At 38.7% G+C, this 13,615-nt stretch overlaps 1 protein-coding gene across 1 annotated transcript in view; it reads left to right on the top strand.

The window, feature by feature from the left end:
- The window catches only part of LOC143020643 (uncharacterized), a 101,363-nt gene that overhangs the window by 65,816 nt on the left and 21,932 nt on the right, over positions 1 to 13,615 (top strand). The window lies entirely within an intron of this gene.

Genomic DNA, 13,615 nt, shown 5'->3' with positions numbered 1-13,615 from the left:
GTAGCCAATCTTCCCAACTGTCCATGAGGTCGTTGACCAAGGGTCTGAGAATCTCTAGGACCTTGCGATTTGTTCGCTCAGTCAGACCATTTCCCTGTGGGTGGTATGCAGTGGCAAATGTTTGGTCAATGTTGTACAGGTGTGCTATTTCGCGCATCACCTGATTTTTAAATTCTGAGCCATTGTCAGATAACATTGTGTGTGGTATGTTGTATCTACAAAAGATATTGTTAACTAGGGCTTTGGCTACAGTCTCTACTGTTTTGTCTTGGAATGGTATTAAGATTGTGTATTTAGAGAAATATTCTACTGCTGTGAGTACATAGTTGGAACTTTGATGGCTCGTTGGCATTTTCAGTAGGTCAATGCCAAGTGTTTCCCATGGCTCAGCAGGGAGTGGGATGTCTTTAATGTTGATTTCTTTCGGGTCAGGGCCTCTGAATTGGTTACAAGTTATACAAGAATCTATGTGTGTGGTTATATCTCTTTTCATGTTAGGCCAGTAATATGTGTGCCTAGCAGTGTTTAGTGTCTTATCTCTGCCCGAGTGGCCTCCCATTGCACTGTCGTGCAATATGTGTAGGACCTTGGGGACTAGGGCTCTGGGGATAACAGTAACCTCTCTTGTGTTAATGGTTCTCCTTATGACTCCGTCGACCAGTTTGAGTTCCTCAATAGGGACAGGTGGTCGGGAGTGTAAGGGGGTTTGTGAAAGGAGATGTTGTTTTATTGGGGACCATATAGGGTCTCTTTCAGTTTCCTCTGTGAGTTCTTGCATAGGTATGCATGTGGTTTGGGTTATGGGGGTGATGTAGGTTTGTCTGCTCAGGCTATCTGCCACTACGTTAGCTTTCCCAGCTAAGTATACGATCTTGGGATCGTAATCAAGGAGAGTTGCTTTCCATCTAGCAACTCTCCCATGTAAGTCTTTGGAGTTAAAAAGATAGACTAGGGGTTGGTGGTCTGTTAGTATGGTAATCTTGTAGCCTAAAATGAGGTATTTGAAATGTTTAAGTGCCCAAACTATAGCTAACCCTTCTTTGTGAGTAGTAGAATAGTTACTCTCTGCCTTATTAAGGACTCTACTTGCGTAGGCTATGGGGTGCTCTTTGCCATTGTCATCTTTCTGTTGTAGGACTGCGCCTATTCCTTTAGAGGAGGCGTCTGTGTAAAGAAAGAATTCTTTCTTCATGTCAGGGAAGGCTAGTACAGGGGCTGTGGTCAGAGAGTGTTTCAGTGTGTCGAAACTTTGTTGTTCTGTTTCTGACCATTGAAATGGTTCGCCTTTCCTTGTGAATTTGGTCAGAGGGGAAGCTATGTGTGCAAAATTGTAAATAAAGTGTCTGTAGTATGAGGCTAGCCCTATGAAACTTCGTGTTTCATTTGTGTTTCTGGGGATTGGGAAGCTGTTTATGGCATCTATTTTGTCTGTGTTTGTATGGATCCCCTTTGCATTCACTTTTTGGCCTAGGAAGGTGAGTTCCTTCATGAGGAATCTACATTTCTTTAATTGAATCTTTAACCCCGTATGTTTGAGACGTTTGATGACAATCTCTAAAGTGTTAAGGTGGTCTCTTTCTGTGGGACTATATATAATGAGGTCGTCTAAATAGACGAATGAGACTCCTATCATGTCACTGAATATGCGGGTCATCAACCGTTGTTGGGTTGAGGGGGCGTTTTTAAGGCCAAAGGGCATACATTCAAAATGAAAGTGTCCTTTGTCAGTGGAGAATGCAGTTATGGGTTTAGATTCCTCAGATAATTCTACTTGCCAGAAGGCTGACTTAAGGTCGATAGTGGAAAAAACTGTGTTATTGTTCCCTATTGATTGGAGGACGTCCTGCATGGCAGGTAGTGGGTGGGGGTCAGATTGAGTGAGGTGGTTGACTTTCCTAAAGTCCACCACAGGGCGTAAGGTTCCGTCTTTCTTAGGGACCAAAAAGAGGGGACTGTTCCATGGGGAGTCTGAATGGGAAATTATGCCTTGGTGTATCATCTCTTGTACATTGCTATTGAATTGGGATTTCCTACTGTGAGGAATGCGGTAAGCGGGGGTGTAGGAAGGGGGAGTGTTAGGGGGAATTTGGATGTGATGTTTGATTATATCACATTTGCCTAGTGGTTCACCTTCTAAGGCGACAGCTGATCTATTCCTCTGTAGGAGAGCTAATAGCTCGTTATGAATTTCTCCGTCAGCTGATGTTATGATTTGGTCTGGATTGATAGGGGTGAGGGGTTGTGTTGGTCTTACTGGGTTGATGTGTTGAGGGAGTGGTTCCTGGATAGGGGAATTATGGAGGTGGACTGCGCAAATGTTAGTATTCTTCTTGATTTTACGGTGTTGGTCTGAAAGGTTAGTTAACATGGCTAAGGCCGTTCTATTTTCCTGGATTATGTCCCAAGAGTGTTCAATTGAGATATTGTTAAGTCTAGACGTTTCTGAGTCAATTATGGCGTCCTGTTGTCTGATTGCTCCGGGTATGAATAGTGGGACAGTCATGGAATGTCTAGGGGGAATGATGACTGTGTTAGACATCAATGCCTTTGAGGTGACATAAGGGGGTGGTCGGAAGGAATAGTTGTTAGTTGGAATTGGAGTATTTGAGGAAGGGAGACATGAGAGAGGTTGTGTGTCTGAGTCGGGTGTCTCAGTGACAGTTGGCTCATCATTCACATCTGAGAAGGAGATGTTATTTTTGTCTAGGTCTATAATAGTTTTCCATGTCCTCAATGATTTTAATCCTATTATACCTTGTTGATCGAGACTCCATTCGTCAGCTATGTGGAAAGGTGTGAAACCTACTATTAAGTTGTTGACTTCTATGTTTAAGTCTATGGTGTCATGTAGAGAAATGGTGCTCCCTTCTATTAGGAGTCCTTCCATATTGGAAAATTGAATTTGGGGTGGGTCATTTAATGCTTCATAGAGAGCTCTTGGGATGATGTTCAGGTTTGTTCCTGTATCAACCATCATGTCAACTGTGAGTTGATCTAAAGTCACTTTTAGGGTGACGTAGTTGTGTTGTGTATGAGATATTCCTATGGTGGTTTGGTGCGTGAGGCTGGTACATGTTCCCCCAATCGGTGTTGAGTTGTGCGTGTTGTATGGGAGGGAGCTGTTTGTCGAGGGGTGGTGAATGGTTGGTTAGTTCTCTGATGAGGTTGTGGTTGTGATTTCTGTAGGTAACACTCCTCGTTGGAGTGAGTTGTTGTTTTGTGTAGGCTGCAGTATTTGTTTGGATGTGTTGGTGTAGGTAGGAGTGGAGGTTTAAAGGGGGGTGGAACTTGTTTGTTTTGATTCTGAACTTGACACTGAGCATCGGTGTGGGAAATGGTTCCATGAACTGAGCAAGGGATAGGGTGGCGTGGTGCCTGTGTTTGTATTTGTTGTTTTTGTATGCAGTCTCTAGTGTTGTGACTGGGTGATGAATGGTAGGAGCACCACTTAGAAGGTTGTCCTTGATTGGTGGGAGGGGGCTGCTGTGAGTGAAGGCTATTTAGTCTGGGGAGATAGTGGGGGGTGTCTAAAGATACATTGCAAGCATTGATGATGTCTAAGATATAGGTATAAGCTAGAGGGTTTCTAGTGTTTAGTTCCCTTTTGGAGGCTTCCTTTAAACACTTTGGAGGGAGTTGGGAGAGATAGAAACCTATCTCAAAGAATGTTAGTAAGTTTTTTGTGGTCATGACCTTTTGACCAAATTGGTCAGTGTGGATCCAAGGAGAGTTATTCTCCAGGTCCTCTCTGACTTCTTTAATTCTGTTTGCTACGAAATCCATAATGTTCGTAACGGAATGTGGTTGGACTCTAGTGTTATTGAGGAAAGTGAGAAGGAAGGAGATGTTGTTAACTTGTTTGTTGTGAAAGACATTAAGAAGGTGGTGTTTATATTCCTGATATGTGATTCCACATGCAACTAAACTGTCTAGCATCCTTGCCTTTGAACGGCAAATGTCAGATGGGTCTATTTTCTGACGGCACAAATTTATTTTATCTGTGTCAGAGTAGTGTTTGTTTTTTGAGAAAAACAGGTCACATGCTGTCAAGAAGTCACTTATGGATAATCCACTGTTTTGGGAAAAGGTTGGGATTTCTGTGAGGGGGGTTATGGTTTGATAGTTGTTAATTATTGTTGGTTGAGGTTGTGGGTAAGGATAATATTGTGGGTTTGGAGGAAGGTTAGGTGGTGGTTGGTGGTATGGTGTGGAGGTGGCTTGACCAGATGGGGTATGGGGGGAAGGAAAGGGGAAGTTTTGGTACTGTGGCTGAATGGGAGGGGGGTTATTGTGTGTTGGGATATGGGGGTTGGACTGATTATGGTTTATAGGAGGTGTAGTTTGCATATTTGGCTGGATGGGAGGGGGGTTATTGTGTGTTGGGATATGGGGGTTGGACTGATTATGGTTTATAGGAGGTGTAGTTTGCATATTTGGCTGGATGGGAGGAATGGGTGGTTGTAGTTGTGAGGGGTGAAAGGGGTCTATTTGAGGGGGTTGGTTAAAAAAAGGCTAAGATATCATTCTCATAAAGAGGGATTGTAGGGGTACCTGCCGTGAGAGCAGATTTGTCAGAGAGATGTGAGTGTTCATATTCTAACTGTTGGATGGCTATGTCAATCCGTGGATTTATTTGATGAGGGTCTGGATTGTCTTTGTCTATTTTTGAGTTGCTTCATGGGTTTTCCTCTTGAGATTTAGAGAGGATGGTTTCTAGCGCTTTTTTGAATTTGCTTCTCGTCCCTGTTGCCATGTTAGTGGTAACTAGCGAGGCATGTATTACTTTATAGTTAGGTGAGATAGGTGGTCTAGTTTAAAATAGTTAAGATTGAAATAATTGGTATACAGTAGCTAAGGGGTAATATGTTATGCTTAGATAGGGGAGAGGGGGGGTATAGGGTGTCAACGGTTATACAGTATAATGGGATTACATATGTAAAATCATAAAAATATGTATATACATATAATAATATTAAAATGTGGAAATAATATGATATAGTAAGGAGTTAATTATAATAGAATTAATTATGGTTGTCATAAAAAAAAAAAATTACAGTAAAATAGGTTACATTGATAAAAATGTATAAGTTCTATGTAAATATAAATGGGTAATGCGTAGTGAAAGCAATTAAAGGTTATTGTATATATAAATATATATATATAGTTTAGACAAGAATTACTTAACTGTAAGAATGCATATGAATGTGATATTATGTAATAGTCAAATCTAGTAAAAGTTATTGCATATATAAATATATGTTGTTTTAAAAATTAGGCAAATTATAATTAGTGTTGAAACATATAATTATGAGAGCTACTGGTTATATTAAGAGAAAGGTATGATAACCAAAAGAAAAAGGTGTACATAAAGTTTCTATATGGATAGAAAACAAATATTTATAATTTTTAATAAATGTGGAATTAATATATATTTTATATATATAGATGGTTTAGAGTAAGGTTTACGTGCGTTGGGCACGTGGGTATCTGTAGGTATAATGGTTACCTTGATACCTTGAGCTGAATCGAGTGGTATGTCAATGTCCGGCGGGGGGTGGTGTTGCTGATGTTTCGCTTGTAGTAGTCGAAGGCAATGTTCGGTGAAAGCGGTTGGGTGGTTGATGTGGAAGGTGGGTATGCTGTCTTGGGGGATGAGGTGGCTGTTACGCGGGTTTGTGTGCAGCCGGTGTGAATCCTCTGGGGCGGATGAATTATGCTCGCATGTTATGGAAAGGGAGACAAGGCAAGTATCAGGGATGGTTTGAATGGGTAATGTATGGTTATTATTACGGAATATATTGGTATTAAGTGGAAGGATTTTATGTTACCTTTATAATGTTGATTTTAGTAGTGTGAAATCGGTTGTGACGATTGCCCGTGATTGTGTAGTGTGAACTAAGTTCTTGTTCGTGGAGAGCGGTTTTTTTCTTTATAGCACACCGTAGTCTCTTCGGAGAAGATGGGTTGCGGGAGTTGCTGCCACCAGTGATGTAACGGGACGGGTGTAACGGTATCGTTACATCATCTCCATCCAACGTTACTTGTAGACACAAGATGTAACGGGGTCGTTACATCATCTGCAGAAAGGGGTTACTTCCACACACACCTTTAAGTTTTTGTTCTTTATTTGTCACACTTTAAGCAACTTAGTTTACACACTATTACACAGTCTTATCACTAGGGCACGTCACTAGAACCGACTGTCTGCTCTCTGGTGCATCTACTTTTTCTTCAACGGAAGTGCTGAGTGGACAAGTTCTTGAGTTGCCTTTAATCGTGATCTTAACATTTATTTCTTATTATTTTGTTGTCCCACATGGGTGGGGCAACTGCATTAATTACGTATTGATGTCTACTATCATACATGTTAATTATATATCCAGGGGAGGACCGTCAGTATACGTAATATCGTATGTCAGTACTGGGTGGCTACTAGATTGATCGCGTGTGTTCGTCTGTGTGTGTGTGTCGTTTGGTGATCGACAGTGCTGTTCACATGAGCTCGTAATGTTGAGTCGGCGTTTGAGAGGAGTGCCTAGGTCAGCGTTTGATGCTCGTGGTGGACAGTGAGTGAGGAAGTGGGTTATATGACTGGGGTTATATTACTCATGTATATGAAGCGTATACAGCCTTTGGTATATGTATGTATGTAGAGCTATGCTTGTAGTGAGCTGTTATTGTATCTTTCTGCATCCAGTTTTCTTAGTCATGTATAGTTTTGGCACTCTCTGTTTCCCCTTTCAGTTTGTTCCAGATATCTATCACTCCGTGTGGAAAGCTATTCTTTTTCAGATCTTTTCTGTAACTGTCTTTCTTAAGTTTCTTTCTGTGTCCTCTTGTAGCTCTTCTGTCCCATTTTAGTAGGTCATCCCTATCAAGAATTTCCATCCCTTTCATAATTCTGTAAATGGTTATCAAATCACCTCTTTCTCTTCTTTGTTCCAGGGTTGTTATATTTAGTTTATCCAATCTTTGTTCGTATGTCAAATTGCAAATTGTTGGTGCCATCTTTGTCATTCATCCTTGAATTCTTTCTAATTTCTTTATGTTTTTTTTTTTTTTTTTTCGTACTAGGTGTCCATAGTGCCACTGTGTATTCCAGTTTTGGTCTTACCAGTGTAACTAGTATTTTCTTTATAATTTCTTCAGCCATGTAGTCAAAGGCCACTTTCATTGATCTTAATAAGTTAAAAGTTTCTCTGACTAATTTGTTGACATGTTTGTCTGGTGTCATATCATTTGAGATAGTTACTCCTAGGTCCCTTTCTGAGTTGACTTTTTTAACTTCCTTTGTACCAATTTTATATTGACCCGATATTCTATTTTTGCTTTTTCCAAATTCCATTATGCTATATTTCTGTGTGTTGTAGGTTGCAGGACAGGGTGGGGCTAATGGTCAGGAAAGATTAGGATCAGGGTAAGAAGGAGGTAGAATGGTTGGGGAGGAAGGCAGGGGAAAGGGGATGGCAAGGGTGGGGGTGTATACCTAGTTGTATTTTGCGGGAGGAGAGCTATACTTGTAGTGACCCACTGTTGTATCTTTCTGCATCCAGTTTTTTCTTAAAGTCGTGTATAGTTTTAGCACTCACTGTTTCCTCTTTCAGTTTGTTCCAGATATCTATTACTCTGTGTGGAAAGCTATTCTTTTTCAGGTCTCTTCTATAACTGTCTTTCTTAAGTTTCTTCTCATGTCCTCTTGTATTTCTTCAGTCTCATTTTAGTAGGTCATTCCTATCAAGAATTTCCATCCCTTTCATAATTCTGTAAATGGTTATCAAATCACCTCTTTCTCCTCTTTGTTCTAGGGTTGGAAAATTTAGTTTGCCCAATCTTTGTTCATATGTCAAATTGCAAATTGTTGGTATCATCTTTGTAGTTGCTCTTTGAATTCTTTCTAGATTGTTTTTTTGGGTACTAGGTGTCCATAGAGACACTGTGTATTCCAGTTTTGGTCTTATCAATGTAACTAGTATTTTCTTTACCATTTCCTCATCCATGTAGTTAAAGGCCACTTTCATTGATCTTAATAAGTTAAAAGTTTCTCTGACTAATTTGTTGACATGTTTGTCTGGTGTCATATCATTTGAGATAGTTACTCCTAGGTCCCTTTCCGAGTTGACTTTTTTAACTTCCTTTGTACCAATTTTATATTGACCCAAGATTCTATTTTTGCTTTTTCCAAATTCCATTATACTACATTTCTTAATGTTGAAGTTCACTTCACTCTTTTGACTCCATTTCCAGACTTTGTCCAGGTCTTCTTGAAAAGATTTGCAATCTTCCTCTGTACTTATTCTCTTTAATAGTTTCATATGACATGCAAAGAACTTCATATAACATTCCATGCCTTCATCCATGTCATTTATATAAATAGCAAACATTATCGGAGCCAATACAGAGCCTTGGGAGACTCTGCTAATCATATCTTCCCAATTTGAGTTCTTGTTTCTAAGTACCACCCTCATTTTTCTTCCGTTCAAGAATTTTTTCATCCATTCCAATGATTTTCCTTGTATTCCACCTATTGTTTCAATTTTTCTTAGTAGTTTTTTGTGTGGTACTTTGACAAAATTCTTTTGTAAGTCCAAAAAAACACAATCTGCCTATCTGTCCCTTTCTTGTATTATTTCTATTAATCTTGAGTAAAATCATATTAAGTTTGTAGTACATGATCTTCCACTTCTAAGTCCAAATTGTTTAGGGTTTAGTATATTGTTCTCTTCCAAGTGTTTAATCCATTTATTTTTAATAACTTTTTTGCATATTTTTGCAATTGTGCTTGTAAGGGATACCAGTCTATAATTTGTTGGATTTTGTCTCCTTTATGTGTTGGTACAATATTTGCATTTTTCAAACCTTGTGGTACTTTTCCTTCTTTGAGTGAGAAGTCAATTACTTGTGTATTTTGTCTGTAAATTCATCCATACATTCTTTCAATATCCAGGTCACTATTCCATCGGGCCCATATGACTTTCTGATGACAAGATTCTCTGTGTATTTTGTCTGTAAATTCATCCATACATTCTTTCAATATCCAGGTCACTATTCCATCGGGCCCATATGACTTTCTGATGACAAGATTCTCTTTTGTCCCTTCTTTCTGTGTCACCATTATTTCTTTCATTTTAGGGGATCCTTCTCGCTGTCCTTCATCCCAAATTTGTGAGCTTTCAATTGTAAATACAGACCTAAAATGTTTGGTCATTACTTCGGCCATTTCTACATCTTCTATATATTCTTTGTTTCCTTCACGCAGTTTCACTATTTCATGTTTGTCTTTTAATTTGTCATTTACATATCTGTAAAATGATTTAGATTGGTCTTTGCATTTGTCTAATTATATATTTTTTATAGTTTCTTTTTGTCTCTATGTATATCTACATATTCATTTCTCAGTTTGATGTATGTTTGCCATTTGGTAATTTTTTTGTCTTTTTTCCATCTTTTCCAGGCTTTGTCTCTTCCATCTTTAGCATCACTACACTCTTTGTTATACCAACACTTTATGTAAACCATTTTTTGTTTCTTCCTAGGTACATGTTTATCTGTTCCCTCCTTTTATTTTTCCTTAAATAAGTTCCATTTCTTTTCCATCTTTGTTTCATTATTTGAACATTTTCCCAGTAAGCTTTCTGAATTTTTTTTCTTCTAAGTTTTACAAAGTCAATTTTGTTGTACAGTAATCTTACTTCTCTGTGTTTCTCATTTCTTCTCACTTCATTTTGTTCTTTAAGTTTGAACTATTATTTTGTGGTCACTGTTCCCCATTGGTGTCTTATAATTCATTTTGTCCACAATTTCAGGCTCAGAAGTGAATGTAAAGTCTAGTCTCAATGGTTCTTCATTAAGTCTATGTCTTGTGTTTTCCTTGACCCATTGGGTCAATGTATAATCAGTGGTCAGATCCAGTAGAATGTTGCCCCAGAGTTCCTCTTCACCTTTTATTGTCCGTTCTTCCCAATTTGTTTCCTTTGTGTTAAAGTCACCCATAATTACTATGTTTCCTCCATCTATCAGTATCTCAGATAATTAATTTTTTGTGTCTTCCAGTAATTTTGAATGATTGCTGTCAGACCAAGCCTATAAAGTTTCTGCTTTTCATACTGCTATTTTCAACTTTGATTGTGATCATTTCCACGTTTTCTTTACCTTCTGTTGTCTTTATCACATTTAACACGTTAACTGCGTACTGGGCCACCCGTGTACCGAGCAGATGTTTCACTTGTTGCGTATTGGTACATCTGTGGCCCGAATATTACCTTCTAAAAAGTATCACAAACATGAGTATGTAAACAATTTGCGTATATTTTTTTATTTATTATGACTGCAGATACATTGCTATGGTACTGGAAAACAAAATGAAAATAATAAGACAGTAAGTTTATTTGTTGAAAAGAAAAAAATTTAATCTGAAATACAAGTAATGTTTTTAGCAAAATATTGATCATTTATTTATAACACTAGTCATGTTTTTCATTGAAACATGAAATGCAAAGGTGTGGTTGACCCTCACACTCATTGCAATAGGTGGTTACTCTCCTAGCCTTGTTTGTGGCCACCTTGTATCCCTCACAAAGTGAGATTTTTTCATAGCATCCTCTGCATCGCTTCCTTGTGTTTTTCTTTGGACCATGTGCTTCCTGTAAGGTATGGTCTTTTCTTGCACCCGATATATCAGAGGTCCTCTTCCCTGGTTTTCTTATTTCCCCAGGAATGTTTTTAGTAAGAGAGAGGATTACAGATTCAGTAAAGGTTCTCAGACATACTTGTTTTGCTGAGCAGTATTTATTGTAAAGAATTTGAGCATTTGTCACTGATATCCCAGCAATCATTTCCATCGCCAGCTTCTTGTACCACTTCTTTGATTTTCGGAGTGGTGAGTAGTAGGAATTGAGTTGATCAGCAACATCAACACCTTTTTTAGCCTTATTGTACTCAATGACACTTTCAGGTTTTACAATCTCTTCTCCTTTTCTGTTTTTATTTCCACTTGGAACTAAGTCACCACCTTGCTCAGGTACTGTTGATAGTGTCAAGACATCTCTCTTATCTTTCCACTTGTATAACTTCACACCTTGTCTGTTTTCTGCTGCTTTCATTTCTCCCACCCTCAACTTTGCTTTTACTACTTCTTGGCACAAATATTTCTTATTTGTTCTTACAAGTACTCTGCCAGGGTTATTGAGGTGTTGTAGTTGTCAGTGTATATAGTGCATCCTATACCTAACAATTCATTACATAATTTCACCACACGTGATTCAGTTGAATTTAGGTCAGCAATCTTGTCACTCATCCCTACATGAACCTCTAAATTCCATGTATATCCCTCAGGTGTGCAAACTTTGTACACTTTCATTCCATATTTGTGAGCTTTTCCTGGAATGTACTGTTTTATGCCTAATCTCCCTCTAAATGGCACCATGCTCTTGTCAACAACAAGTTTGGAGCCAGGTTTGTACACAGCTTTAAAATTGTTAACAAGTAGCTCAATCAGTGATATGACCTTATACAACTTATCATGAGAATTTACATGACATCTGTTGTCTACAAAATGCAAAAATTTGTAGAGAAGCTCAAATCTTTCCCTTGACATTAGCTTTGGTACAAAGGGATCATCATATAACACACTTTTACACCAGTAGAGTTGAATTTCAGGCTTTACAGTTAATCCCATGTACATCACAATACCAAAAAAAATCTTTATCTCTTGTCTGTTGGTAGGTTTCCATAACATCAGTCGTGACCTTCGTGTTACTGTTGCAGCATCAATTACTTGTTGTGCATACCTATTGGTTTCTTGAACAATTATATCAATGATATCATCAGATACAAAGAGACCATATACATCAATAGGCAGTACCTCAGTTTCGTCACCTGTGTTACTGATAGTGACTCTCATTTCTTCCTTGCCAGTAAAGGTATGCATGCGTTGTTTTGAGGACACAGACAACCATTCACATTGTGTTGTTACTGTTGTTGTTTCCATTTCTCCCAGAGTTTGGTGGCTGAACAGGTTCATCTTGATCTGCACCTGTTTCAGATTCACTTTCGTCAGAGAAATTATCATCTGAATCATCTGAATTACTGACAACAAAGTCAGAATCATCAGAATCATCAGATGAAGTATGTGATTGTTCTCCATAAAAGTAAGACGTCTCCATGTCTGTTTAGAGTGAAAAAGACAATATTATCAGTTTTCCTATGCAAAATTGATCAAAATTTAAGTTATTGTATCAATACTAACCCAAATATACATCATAAAACAACATCAAATAGGAGAAAATGGATATATATATAAATCATATGCTATAACCCATGCCTGGTACATTGGTGTACCAATACGTGTTAGAAGGGGAAAAAATTGCTGGTCCGCGATTCGGTATATATTTGTACCATGGGTTTTTATGCTCTACACTACAGGCCACGCTCTCAGAGTGATACATACCTCCTCACTCTGCAAAAGTCCAACGGACACTGGCGTGGCCGGGTTATAAATGTGACGCAGTGTGGGCAAGTGTACTGAGTTGCCAGACGCGGCTAACGTGTTAAGCCCTTTCTAGTCAATAACATGACTCCTCCCCCAGTGTATCCATTGTATTTTTTGACCAATGGTTGTATAATCCTTGTCCCACCATACTTGATTGGATAGGACCTTTCAATTTTGTCTCCATATTTCCCATTATGTCTAGTTTCTCTATTAACAGATAGTCATTTAATTAATTTATTCTAGAAATCATACTGCCCATGTTTGTGTATGCCACTTTTAATTTGTTCTTTTCTTCTCTTTTGGTTTATGTTTCCATTTTTCTGATGTACTATTTTCTTAGTCTCAGATCCAGTACTCTCCAAAAAAGACTAAAAATTTTCAGTCTCCAATCATCTCTAGTTTTTTCCTTAGCTTCATTTCTTTGTGCCCTATCTTTCTCTATTTCTTCATTGTTCATTTCCATTTTTATCCACACATTTCTGTAATTTTCACTTTTTGCTAGTTTTGCTGGGTAAGGATGCAGGTTGGGAGTGGGATGGAGGGAGTGAGGTTATGGGTGGACATGTAGAACAGATCCAGGTGTTTATTGTTTTATGTCAGCAAGTGTTATACAAGTGAGGTAAGCCCAGTTTTGGCATGAATTGCATTGAAGTAAGCCCTTTGTTGGCTTCAGGTGGGTTTGGATCATGTTGAACATGTATATTTTGTGATGGGCCCTGGGTTGCTCTTTACATCTTTGGCTAATAGTAGTAAAAGAGGGGGGATTACTGGAGAATCACCCCTCAGTGCAGAAAAAATGTGAAAGTTCATTGTTGTAAAAAGGGTTGTGGTACTTGCCTAGATAACCGAAGCTGCTCCCAGGGACTGGTGCTACCTGCATAAGGGCAGATGACAGGAGATTCTTGTGTCTGTTTGGCCCCCAACTCTTGGGGTTGGGGGCTAGTCCCACAATGAAGACATTGCTACATCAGGACCTAGGTGTGAGTGGAAAGTGGTTTAAATGAATGAGGAAAGGGCATGGCCCAAAGGAATTCTTTCTTGTCTGCTATGCATTTTCTTGAATGGTTAAGGGGTTGGGCCATCATGTAATCAAGGAATGGGGGTAAACCAGCTGCAACTGTCAGGCCC

The sequence above is a fragment of the Oratosquilla oratoria genome, chromosome 40 (assembly GCF_046742065.1).
Source record: "Oratosquilla oratoria isolate Oo_2021 chromosome 40, ASM4674206v1, whole genome shotgun sequence".
Classification (NCBI taxonomy): Eukaryota; Metazoa; Arthropoda; class Malacostraca; order Stomatopoda; family Squillidae; genus Oratosquilla; species Oratosquilla oratoria.
Note: the sequence above shows the minus strand (reverse complement) of the source record. Positions and strands in the feature narration are given on the sequence as shown.